Source organism: Phocoena phocoena, chromosome 1, assembly GCF_963924675.1.
Source record: "Phocoena phocoena chromosome 1, mPhoPho1.1, whole genome shotgun sequence".
NCBI lineage: Eukaryota > Metazoa > Chordata > Mammalia > Artiodactyla > Phocoenidae > Phocoena > Phocoena phocoena.
In genome coordinates, this window is record NC_089219.1 from 128,111,693 (window position 1) to 128,123,559 (window position 11,867).

Here is an 11,867-nt window from a genome sequence, read left to right on the forward strand (position 1 = left end):
ATTAGTTTACCTAGTTCGTCATCAGTTGCTTCCATAGCCATCTCTTCCACGCGCCCTCACCTTGCTCCAAAACTTCCAGTCCCTAGAAGCCAGACTTGAAGGCGTTTATGAGAGCACCAACAGAGAGGAGCTACGGAATCCTTTCCTGCTGACACTTGACTCCTTTTCTCAAGAACCTTCAGTGGCTTCCCATCCTTCCTTTGTCATTCAAGATCCTCCATACTGGCTGTAACCTACCTTCCCAGCCTTCCTCCCACTGTGATGCCCTCACACCTGCTCTCCAGCACACTCCACACTGCCTCACTAGCTGCCCTTACTTCATGCTATCTGCTCTTGCTTCCCCAGCCTCTCGTAGTTAAGATCCCATCCTTCCTGCAATGCTAGGTCAAATACTACTCTCCATCAAGCTTTCCTCAGTCCCTCCAGCCCAAATACATCTCCTTCACCTCTGTATTACCAAACCACTTTGTTTTAATCCTGCAATAGTGTTTACACTCTTGCCTTCTATTAGGTTACTTTTGTAGTCCCTAAAGAAGTCACTTCTGCTTTCTGGGATTTAGTTTTCTCATCTGAGCATAAAAGAGGGGGTCAGAAAATCACTAATGCCCATCAGATATAATATTCTATGACTTTATCATAATTCCTTAACTGTCAATTTCTTAATAATGGTTAAATAGGATGTCTTTTGTATCATGTTCACTGGCACTAATGGCAAAGGTGACAGTTTTGTGCCTAGGAGCCACAAAATCCAGCTCCCAGAAAATACAGAGATTAGGATAATTTGGCACTCTTCAGAGTGAAGCAATAACAGGAATTTTACTTTGGAACCAAAAGATCACTGCAAGTCACTGGGTCATTTTAGGGGTGGGAGAGACTAAAGAGAATGCTCTCAGATAAGAAAACAGAGGTTCAAAGAAGTCGGGTTACCATCCAGGGCCACATGGCTAGTCATCTCTCCTGAATACCAGCTGGTATTGCTTCCACTATCAGTTCAAACAACCTGCAGTAAGGATTGGCTGCTTTACCTGGTAGATGAGAAGTATCTAAAACTTGTATTTTTACACCTAGATGTCCATCTACATCTGCTACATATTCTGGGAGAGGAATTTCAATTATAACCATTAAACAGAGTTTTATTGTTAGACATTCCTATACTTTGTGCTACTGGCCAGTAGAAAGTAACTGATTCTCTAAGATCATCAATATCTCTTAATGTTGAACTATTTCAAGTCTAGCAACCTAAGGAAACTGGATAAAATAGTAAAAAGTCATCATTTACTGATCATTATGTTCTAGATATTATAAAGAATTTGACTTTATTTCACCATATTTAATCCTCATAACCCATTTTATGCATCAGGAAATTGAGACAGTGGTAAAATGGCTTTCCCAAGTTATGTGGCTTATAAGTAAGCCCAGCTGGGTTTTACTGCCAGAACTGTCTGACTCTGCAGCCTGTGCTAGATGATGGTGTGCAGGATGATGAATCAATTTTTTAAAAAATAATTTATTATTTCTTCACTTTCCAATGTCTGTCTTATATCCAAAGTAAAATATGTTAATCAATTTTATTCCCTCTCTACACACCAAAAATGGAGCTAATCACCAGGAGAACTAAGAAGGTGATGAAATACAAGTTGTCAAAGAAGGTTCAAAAATGGTTTTAATATGTTTGTGTCTAATACAATAATAAAAAATTGTATGAATGACTACATTACTAAATACATTAATTTAGGTATTAAGGTATCTAAATAAGAATGGGAAACACATTTGTTTGAAAAAAAATATTCTCACAAGTGCCGGGGGGGAAAAGAGAAGAGACTTGAGTTTTGGGCAGAATAGGGTTCTTCAGGAGAAAAGAAAGGTTCAAGTTATTTAAAAGAGGATGGAAGGAAAGAAAATAAGAACAAAAACAAAGAATAGAGCCAGCAGAATCGCAGAATGCTGGGTAGGGTGCAATGCAAACTCTCCTTGTGATTCCTCAGTAAAGTTACTAAACACAAAAAATACTGAGTTGAAGGTGGACATTTTGTGGAATAGAGAAGGAGCCAAGCCCTGCACTTATATTGCTTTGAGACAAAACAACAGCACAGAGGCCAATGCAGATACAGAGAAGACCAGGCTATTCCTAGGAATACCAAGATGAGCAAGAAAAAACAGATGCAAACTTTTAAGATTTAGGTTGAGCTCTGTAGTATTTACAAAGCACTTCCACAATTATTATCTCACCTAATCCTCACCACAACCTCGTGTTTTAGGCAAAACAAGGATGATTATCCTACTCTGCAGAGACAAATACTAAGGAAACCTGACTTCTTGCTAGTGTTCTCTTCCTGCTTCACCCCACCACTGCTATTCTAGATATGTCACCATGTAAGTATTGCCCATTAATTACAAACTCCTTAGGCGGTTACAAAATAGCACCTTAGGGCTTCCCTGGTGGTGCAGTGGTTGAGCGTCCGCCTGCCGATGCAGGGGACGCGGGTTTGTGCCCCAGTCCGGGAGGATCCCACATGCCGCGGAGTGGCTGGGCCCGTGAGCCATGGCCGCTGAGCCTGCGCACCCGGAGCCTGTGCTCCGCAACGGGAAAGGCCACAACAGTGAGAGGCCCGCGTACCGAAAAAAAAAAAAAGCACCTTAAGTAATATGTCAGTTTCTAACTCACTGTTGCAGATTTTCCCACAAAATTCTCATCAAGCTACAAAGACATTTAAGGGAACTTAAAGTCGCTGCTATTTGCTCTAGTCCTTAGATGGTAGAGGTTTGAGTCACTGATTCACCACTGTTGACAGAGAAAAGACCCATTTCAAGCAAAATAATTGGCCTTAAGTAGGTATGGTACTATTTCTACCTCTCCTTTCAGTGCTACTATTCTGCAGGCGTATTCTCACAAAAAGAAAAAGAACAACCTCAACATGCAAGAGACTTAGGGAATTAACCCACTTTAGAAGATGTATATATTTTTTTAAATCTATTGAGAATGGCATAGGGAGCTTCTTGATGCTCTGGGTGGGGGGGGCATGTTTAAGGGTAAGGAGTTGTGGTTGTTTTAACTTTCTTTAGAGGGAGAAAGAAAAAAATTGCACTGGGTAGGTCCAGTTTACAACTGTGACTAAAACGAAGTAAATTCTATGCTCTCTTTCAACTTTAAGATTCTATGGCTCTAAATATGAATCAGAGCAGGGGAAGAAAGGAAGGGAGGTAAGACTTCAGAAGATGATTTAAAGGGACTTCCCTGGTGGCACAGTGGTTACGAATCCACCTGCCAATGCATGGGACACAGGTTCGAGCCCTGGTCAGGGAAGATCCCACACGCCATGGAGCAACTAAGCCCATGTGCCACAACTACTGAGCCTGCACTCTAGACCCTGAAAGCCAAAGCTACTGAAGTCCATATGCCTAGAGCCCGTGCTCCGCAACAAGAGAAGCCACTGCAATGAGAAGCCTGCACACTACAACAGAGTAGCCCCTGCTCACCGCAGCTAGAGAAAGCCCGTGTGCAACAACGAAGACCCAATGCAGCCAAAAATAAATAATAAATAAATTTATTTTTTTAAAAAGGAACTCAACCCAGTAAAATTTTAAAAATAAATAAAAATAAACAATTTCATTAAAAAAAAAAAGATGACTTAGAAATACAATGAAGGAACAAGAAACACCCCTCTAGTGCAACAGTCTTTACAAGATAGGTATGATGCATTAACAACTAATTCTCAAATCTCAAGACATTGAAATAAAACAAAAATTATTTCCCTTTCATGCTATGCATCCATCGGCAGGTAGGCTCTGCTCATCATAGTTACTCAGGCATCCAGGCTAATGGAACAGGCATGCTGAAAGTTGCTGGTTAACACATTGAAGGAAAAGAAAGTGCTATGGGATCTCACACTGACAATTAACTCCTCTGAGCCCAGAAAAGACACTTGTTACTTTGGCTCACAGTTCACTGACCAGAACTAGTCACGTGTTCCCAACAAACCACTAAGGGACCAAGAAGGGACCCTGTGCTCAAAGGACAGAAAGTCCAAATTACTCCCTAAAGGGCATCATTGTCTATCAATTTTATTTCTCAGGGTCTAGGTTCACTTCAAAAAGGGGCCTGGAGAGCTTTCCCCATTCCAGGGCCGCAAGTACAATTGACAATAAACCCTAAAAATAGCAGAAAGTGAAGGTGCCACTGAAGGCCAGTCTTCTCATTTTTAATTACTATAAGTTTCTTGCTAATTATAGAAAATGAGATGCTATGATACATGATCATGTTTATGCTCAGCAAACACTATACAGTTTTTGTTTCCACTTATGTTAGCAGCATGCCTGGCAAGGCCCTGGGACCTCCTTTGTGTGCTCCGAGGGTGCATGTACAAATCAGTGTAAGTGCCTAAGTACTGCAGTTTGGGACACTAATTGTGGCCCTGGCCATCAAGGTATCCATGACTCAATGTCAAACATATTTTGATTTTTAAAAACACTCTTGAACTAATAGTAGTCTTGAAGGCTTAATTTCTGGGTAAAAATTAAGCTTTGAAATCATCCAAATACTATCATCTTCATAGCTACAGGAAGGCAGCTGAGCTCAACAGAACAAACAATGCTGTCTCTGTGCCAAGTCCTTAATAAACGGGAAAGAAGGCAAAGGGTGAGCCTAACGAGCAACCAACAGACACAGTGATACAGAAGGCCCTCTGTATGTAGGGCCAAAGGGTGTAGTGATACGATGTCCAAATTCAGGAAGAAAAAAAAAGATTTATCCTTCTAGAACCTTTCCCCTGCTTGGATCTTACCAATCTGTCTTGGAGTTTACTCTCTGCACCTGTGGGAGTCATTTCAGTATTATGACTCAATAATCAAGACAGCTTATCTGTTCTGGCAATGGCATCACCATCATCATCCTCATCACCGTCATCACCATCACCATCATCGCCATCGCAGCCACTTGCAGAGTGTGTACTATGTACAAGACGCTCTACATAGATTATCTCATCTAGTCCCTACCACAATCATCTGAGGCAAGTATTCTTATGCTTATCTTAAATTGAGGAACTTAAAGCTTTAAAAAGTTACATAATTTTCCCAAGATTAAAAGTAACTGGCGAAAACATTACTTAAACTCAGGTCTTGTGACTCCAAAGGCTATGCTCCTCCCATATATTTGTCATATTTCCCAAGTGCCTGGGCAATCATCTGTGCTCAGGAAGGCTTTAAAAATTGGGAAATTGGGATTGATATGTACATGCTACTATATGCAAAATAGATAACTAATGGGGATCTACTGTATAGCACAAGGAACTCTACTGAATACTCTGTAATGACCTATATGGGAAAAGAATCTTAAAAGGAGTTGATATATGTATATGTATAACTGATTCACTTTGCTGTACAGCAGAAACTAACACAACGTTGTAAATCAACTATACTCCAATAAAAATTAATTTTAAAAAACAATAAGAATAAAAATAAACAGAAAAAATTGAATTTAATAATGTAGGTGATGTATGATTTTAAAATAATAATGATTGTCTCTAAATGAGAAATGGATCAAAACACTTAAAAGTGAATCTTTGGTGTAGCAGTTGTCATGATTGCTTTATTTTATTTATTCCCTCCCCTTTGAAGAATGAAATCTATGAATAATGAAGATGCTGCTGTGACTCCTTAAAATAATTTCTGTTTTGCAGTGAGAAGAGTAAGTCTAAAGTACATATCACCAGTGTTTCTCTTAGCATGTCACTGTTGCAATTAATCAAGTTAAAATATAAACAATGGCTAACCTTAGGTTCCAAATTCTGCATAACATTCCTTATCTCCTAGACAGGGTTCATCCGGTATACTGGGGACTCCTAGGCCAACGCTGGTTCAGGATTATCCATTTAGATTTCTGCAAGCTCGAGTCCTAACTGTGGCCAGGACTTGGCACCAAGAATTTCAAGTACATAAAGTAAATAACAAGATATAATCTCTGATTCCTTTGGATTAGGGAGGTGGGGGCCAGATTTTTCCTGTTTTGTTATTATGTTTCAGGACAGAATCACCTCACCAGAGTGCTACTCTCTCAGTCTGTGGAGGAGCTATAAAGCCACTCCCTGCCCCAAGGTACAAACAGAGTGGTAAATGCTTGAGTACTTGTAACGGGACAGTAAAGTCAGATATTATCAAGTCTTCTGTGTACACTGGTAAGTACATTGCTGGTCAGACTACTAAGTGGTTAATCAAAAGGGAAACTTGGATTCCTAATGCAAAGGGAAATCAGTCATTTTTCTTAAGTGCTTCCACTAATAGCTTCTGACATAGTGTCTGACAATGCTTTGGGGGTTTGTCTACCAAATGATGGCATTTGACACAAACTGGGAGAGAGAGGCAATCCACACTTTCAGATCTGACTACTTTGTGTTGGCATGTTGTCTTCTTTCCTGTTGTTAAAAGTGCTCCATTCTACGCATTATGACAAAATTTCTTGATTCTCGTACTGTTGTCAGTTCTTTTTGCTAATTCTGCTCACAGCTGAATTCACAAGATTATAAACTTTAAGGGTTTCAAAAATCTCTTGTAGATATCCAGTTGAATGCCATCTGATTTACAGATGAAGAAACTAAGTCTGTCCTTTGTTATTTCCTAGTTTCCCCTCCAGCCTAGGGAATATCTATGGCCTTGTAACTGGTATGGTGAATTCAGAGCCGGGCAGAATTTTTCTTATCAGGTGGTGTGTTTAGGAATAGGCTTGAGGAGGTGGGGAACGGCTGCTGGAGGATTGAAATCCCAGAGCATGGCCCTGCTCTAACCTGAGTTTCTTACCAGTTTGTGCTCGTTTGTTCCCAAGGGCTAAGTGGGCACCCTCATTCACCCCTAACTGCATTCAACTAAATCTACTATCTCTGATCACTCCTGAAATGCACAGCCCACTTCAGGATATTGTATCATTGTGCAGTCCGTGCCAGTATCCGTGTGCTAAGAAAGTGGGGGCGGGGGGGAGAGACAGAGAAAGGGAGACACAGAGAACATAGGACAGAGAGACAGAGAGAGAAAGAAAAAGGAAGAGAGAGGGGTGGGTAATGTACAAATAAAGGACTGGATACAAGCCTGACAGCACATCAGTGAAGATGGTTTCCTTTGAAATACATAGATGAGTCACACTAGAAACAGTCAGGAAGCACTGGTTAATCGATACACTGCTGGACTAGATATAGGATAATTTGCATTTCCTGACACCAATAGATAAGGTGTCCTGATCAATTAAAATATACTCAGAAGGAAAGGCTATAACCCAGAGGTTCCCAAACTTCCCAGGTTCAAGGGAATCTTTAGAGTGTGAGTAATTTTTTCTCGGGGCCTCCAAGCTGTAGTTCCTTTTATTAAGTAGTCAGGTCCAAACAACTTACGTGTTTCTGTTCTCTGTATTTGTATTTTTGCTCTTTTTCAAATAACCTTGTAGTTGTTTGAAAAAATAATACACAAATTGAAATGAAAATAGTATTTTTATTTCATTCTTGAATGACCACAATTACTTGATAATGAGGTGTATATGCCTGCTATGCACTGCACTGCTCAACTCTTAGAATCAGATCGCACATCGTCACTTCATTTCCTGTTCTACCGCAACCAATTTTTGTGCACTACTCACTTTTTAACATTGAAATGGTCAAAAACCCAGCTTTGCAAACATGTAGCATCATCAAATAGAACACAGCCTTATCTGATATAAAAATTGTGAACTACGTCCAGCGAATGCTTTGTTTGGTATTCAACAGACATGGAGTATTACTGTGCTTTCCTCAAATTTTTTAAATAACTCAGTTCCTCTACACACAATTTTGGGAATGACAGCCCTAGCCTCATTTTCTAACCCCCTGTATTATCCTAATAAACCAAAGTGGGCACTCAATCTGACTTCAGTACAGTATATATTTGCATCTTACTTCTTTGAAGTAGAGGCAGCAATATAAAATGCCCAGGAAAAGAACAGTAGTTTGTAACCCCATGGTTAAAAATCGGTAACTTTGATGCAACTGACAGTGATTTCTCAACTCATTTAGTAATTTTGTGTTGCTGAAGTTATTTTGCTTGATGTTTTTTATAAACTCACTTTCATCCAGTGACACTTTACCAATTTAGTCATATTTTTTATTTTTATTACTTATTTCTTTCATATTTAGTCAGCTTTGAGGAGGCTTTCTTCATTGAAATAATGATGATGGTGATGATGATGATGTTACACTGCTTTTAAAACCTCCAACAAAGGAATGGCCAAATTTTTTTTGAATATTCACATAAGGAGCAATAGCATTTTTAATATTAGTTTTGCATTAGCATGTGAAATAGCACTCTAATAATCAGTGGCATTAGTGTACTTTTCACCCTAATAAAAGTTCCTACTATGTTTTCAATCACTCTGTCTGAAGTACAGCAGTCACTGACTGGAAATGATTTTTAGTTAAAGGAAATAATAAAAGCAGACAATACTTTTTCTAAAAAGCACTTATCAATTTTTTAATCATTTTGGTTTCATATAATTACCAATACTTGAATGAGTGATTGGAAGCATTAATTTTTATCAGCATTGAAGGCAGTATTTGAGTGTATATGTGCTCATGTATTCTAATGTTTGCTTTTCCAAACATGGGAACAATTCAAATGAGACTATGGTGACACACCAAATAGATCTGAAGCAAAAACTTAAAGAAATAAAGAAAAAGTCCTTAAGCATGACTTTGAAACATATTTTTCTCCTTTTTTCTTTTTCTCTCTTTCCCTTTCACCATCATTCTTACATTTCCCTACTCATTTCCTTCACTTGCTAGAAGACAACCTTTAGCTATACATGTCTAGTTGCCCCGATGACTCTGAGTCCAAGTAAATAAAAAGAAAATTGTCAGGGCAGATAGCCACAAAAATATCAGATTAAAGAAAAATCTCATGAAGATGTAAAAATAACATAGCAACATCTTTTTGGAGATGAGAATGTCCCAAGCACTGTGTTAAATGCTTTTTATACATTAGTTGATTCTTACAACAGGTTCTACTTCTAGCTTCATTTTAGAGAGAAGGAAACTGAGACACAGAAACAAATTACTTGTGTAACATCATACTTCTGGCAATTAGCCAACACTGAACTTCAAACTCAGGTCTCTGACTCGCAGCCACCCCACTGTCCCATGAAAAGCCTCAGGGATGTTTACTTCTCAGAGAAGGCTGGCTGCATCCGGCCCACACTGAGTAACAGTGGTGACCTGGGGAGAGAATTTCTATTTGTTGTACGTTTGATAGAAAGTCATTTTGAGGAAGGACTCTCTGACCCAGGATATTAGCTCCCAGAAGATATTTGCTCAATTATTTTTTTTTAATTAAAAAGACATAAGGTGATTAATTAATTCATTTTACCTAACAGGAAATCAATCCTCTGCCAGATATTTATGCAATTGCTAGTACAGTCCAAGCATGAAGCTAGGAGCTATGAGAAAATGAGAGACAAGTCAAAGAAAATGACCTATTGTGGGGAAACATGTCAGTCATACGATCCAGTGAATCAACACTGTAATGCAGTCCCCTCATGTGGGGAACATGCTATTCTCTGTAGGAGGCAAAAGAATAGCAAGCCCTCTGTGGAGTCAAGCTGTCATGATGCCTCTATGGACCATCTCTGGCCCTTATAAGGGCCCTCTCAGTTTCCTCCTTTTCCAGTGCACTTCCACCACTCCTCTGCCCACTGGAGTTCTTTTCATCCTTCAAACCCTGGAGCAAAGACTTCCCTGGTGGTGCAGTGGTTAAGAATCTGCCTGGCCAGAACACTCTATGACATAAATCACAGCAGGATCCTTTTTGACCCACCTCCTAGAGAAATGGAAATAAAAACAAAAACAAACAAATGGAACCTAATGAAACTTAAAAGCTTTCGCACAGCAAAGGAAACCATAAACAAGATGAAAGACAACCTCAGAATGGGAGAAAATATTTGCAAATGAAGCAACTGACAAAGGATTAATCTCTAAAATTTACAAGCAGCTCATGCAGCTCAATATCAAAAAAACAAACAACCCAATCCAAAAATGGGCAGAAGACCTAAATAGACATTTCTCCAAAGAAGATATACAGATTGCCAACAAACACATGAAAAAATGCTCAACATCATTAATCATTAGAGAAATGCAAATCAAAACTACAATGAGATATGATCTAACACTGGTCAGAATGGCCATCAGCAAAAAATCTACAAACAATAAATGCTGTAGAGGGTGTGGAGAAAAGGGAACCCTCTTGCACTGTTGGTGGGAATGTAAATTGATACAGCCACTACGGAGAACAGTATGGAGGTTCCTTAAAAAACTAAAAATAGAACTACCATACGACCCAGCAATCCCACTACGGGGCGTATACCCTGAGAAAACCATAATTCAAAAAGAGTCATGTACCACAATGTTCATTGCAGCTCTGTTTACAATAACCAGGACATGGAAACAACCTAAGTGTCCCTCGACAGATGAATGGATAAAGAAGATGTGGCACATATATACAATGGAATATTACTCAACCATAAAAAGAAACAAAATTGAGTTATCTGCAGTGAGGTGGATGGACCTAGAGTCTGTCATACAGAGTGATGTAAGTCAGAAAGAGAAAAACAAATACCGTATACTAACACATATATATGGAATCTATAAAAAAAAAAAGTGGTCATGAAGAAACTAGGGGCAGGACGGATATAAAGACGCAGACGTATTACAGAATGGACTTGAGGATATGGGGAGGGGGAAGGGTAAGCTGGGACAAAGTGAGACACTGGCATGGACATATATACACTACCAAACGTAAAATAGATAGCTAGTGGGAAGCAGCCGCACAGCACAGGGAGATCAGCTCGGTGCTTTGTGACCACCTAGAGGGGTGGGATAGGGAGGGTGGGAGGGAGGGAGATGCAAGAGAGAAGAGATATGGGGATATGTGTATATGTATAACTGATTCACTTTGTTATACAGCAGAAACTAACACACCATTGTAAGCAATTATACTCCAATAAAGATGTTTTAAAAAAAAAAAAGAGCAGCCACCTCTCGCCGCAACTAGAGAAAGCCCACACGCAGCAACAAAGACCCAATGCAGCCAAAAATAAAATAATTAATTAATTTAAAATAAATAAATAAATAAAATGAGTGATTTAAAAAAAAAAAAAAACCTGGAGCAAATAGTATACCTCTGTGTTGCCTTCCTACCATCCCAATGTCAGAATTAGCACCTCTTTCTTCATGCTCTTACTGCAAAGTGTACATGAGACATATCTCTGTGTTAGCACTTGACACAGAATATTGTTATCTATTTTCAAATCTTACTTCCCCACTCAAATGATAGCTACCATAAAGAAGGCATCATGCCTAATTCATCTTTTGTTCCCTTGTTACCTTGCCTAGGGCTTAGCAACATAGAAGCCCTTCATTAGGTGTTTGAAGGCTAATTAACCAGAAGATGAATCACAGAATATGGTTTGATAAGACCCTATAGGGCATTTGATTCCCCTTTCTATATAATCTGTTAATTTCCTACTTACAAAATCTCCAAAAAAAATCATCATACAGACTCTGCCTGTAAATATCACAGCTTGAAATGCTGGAAAGTGCTTAAATTGACCTAAAATTTGCCTGAATATAACATCTTCGATTCCATGATTGGCCATAATTCTAATCTTTCTGTCCATGATGATTCTTCAAATGTTTAAAGGCAAATATATACGGTACTGCATCAGGCCTTTGGAGTAAGAGTCAGTACAGATATCCTCTTTTACAAAGGAGCCCAAGGCAATTCTACCAGGATCCAGAGCATAACTTCTCACAAAGGGAGGCTACTAGCTTTTCCCTAGTAAGTAAGATCCAGTTGCCACAGGGAAG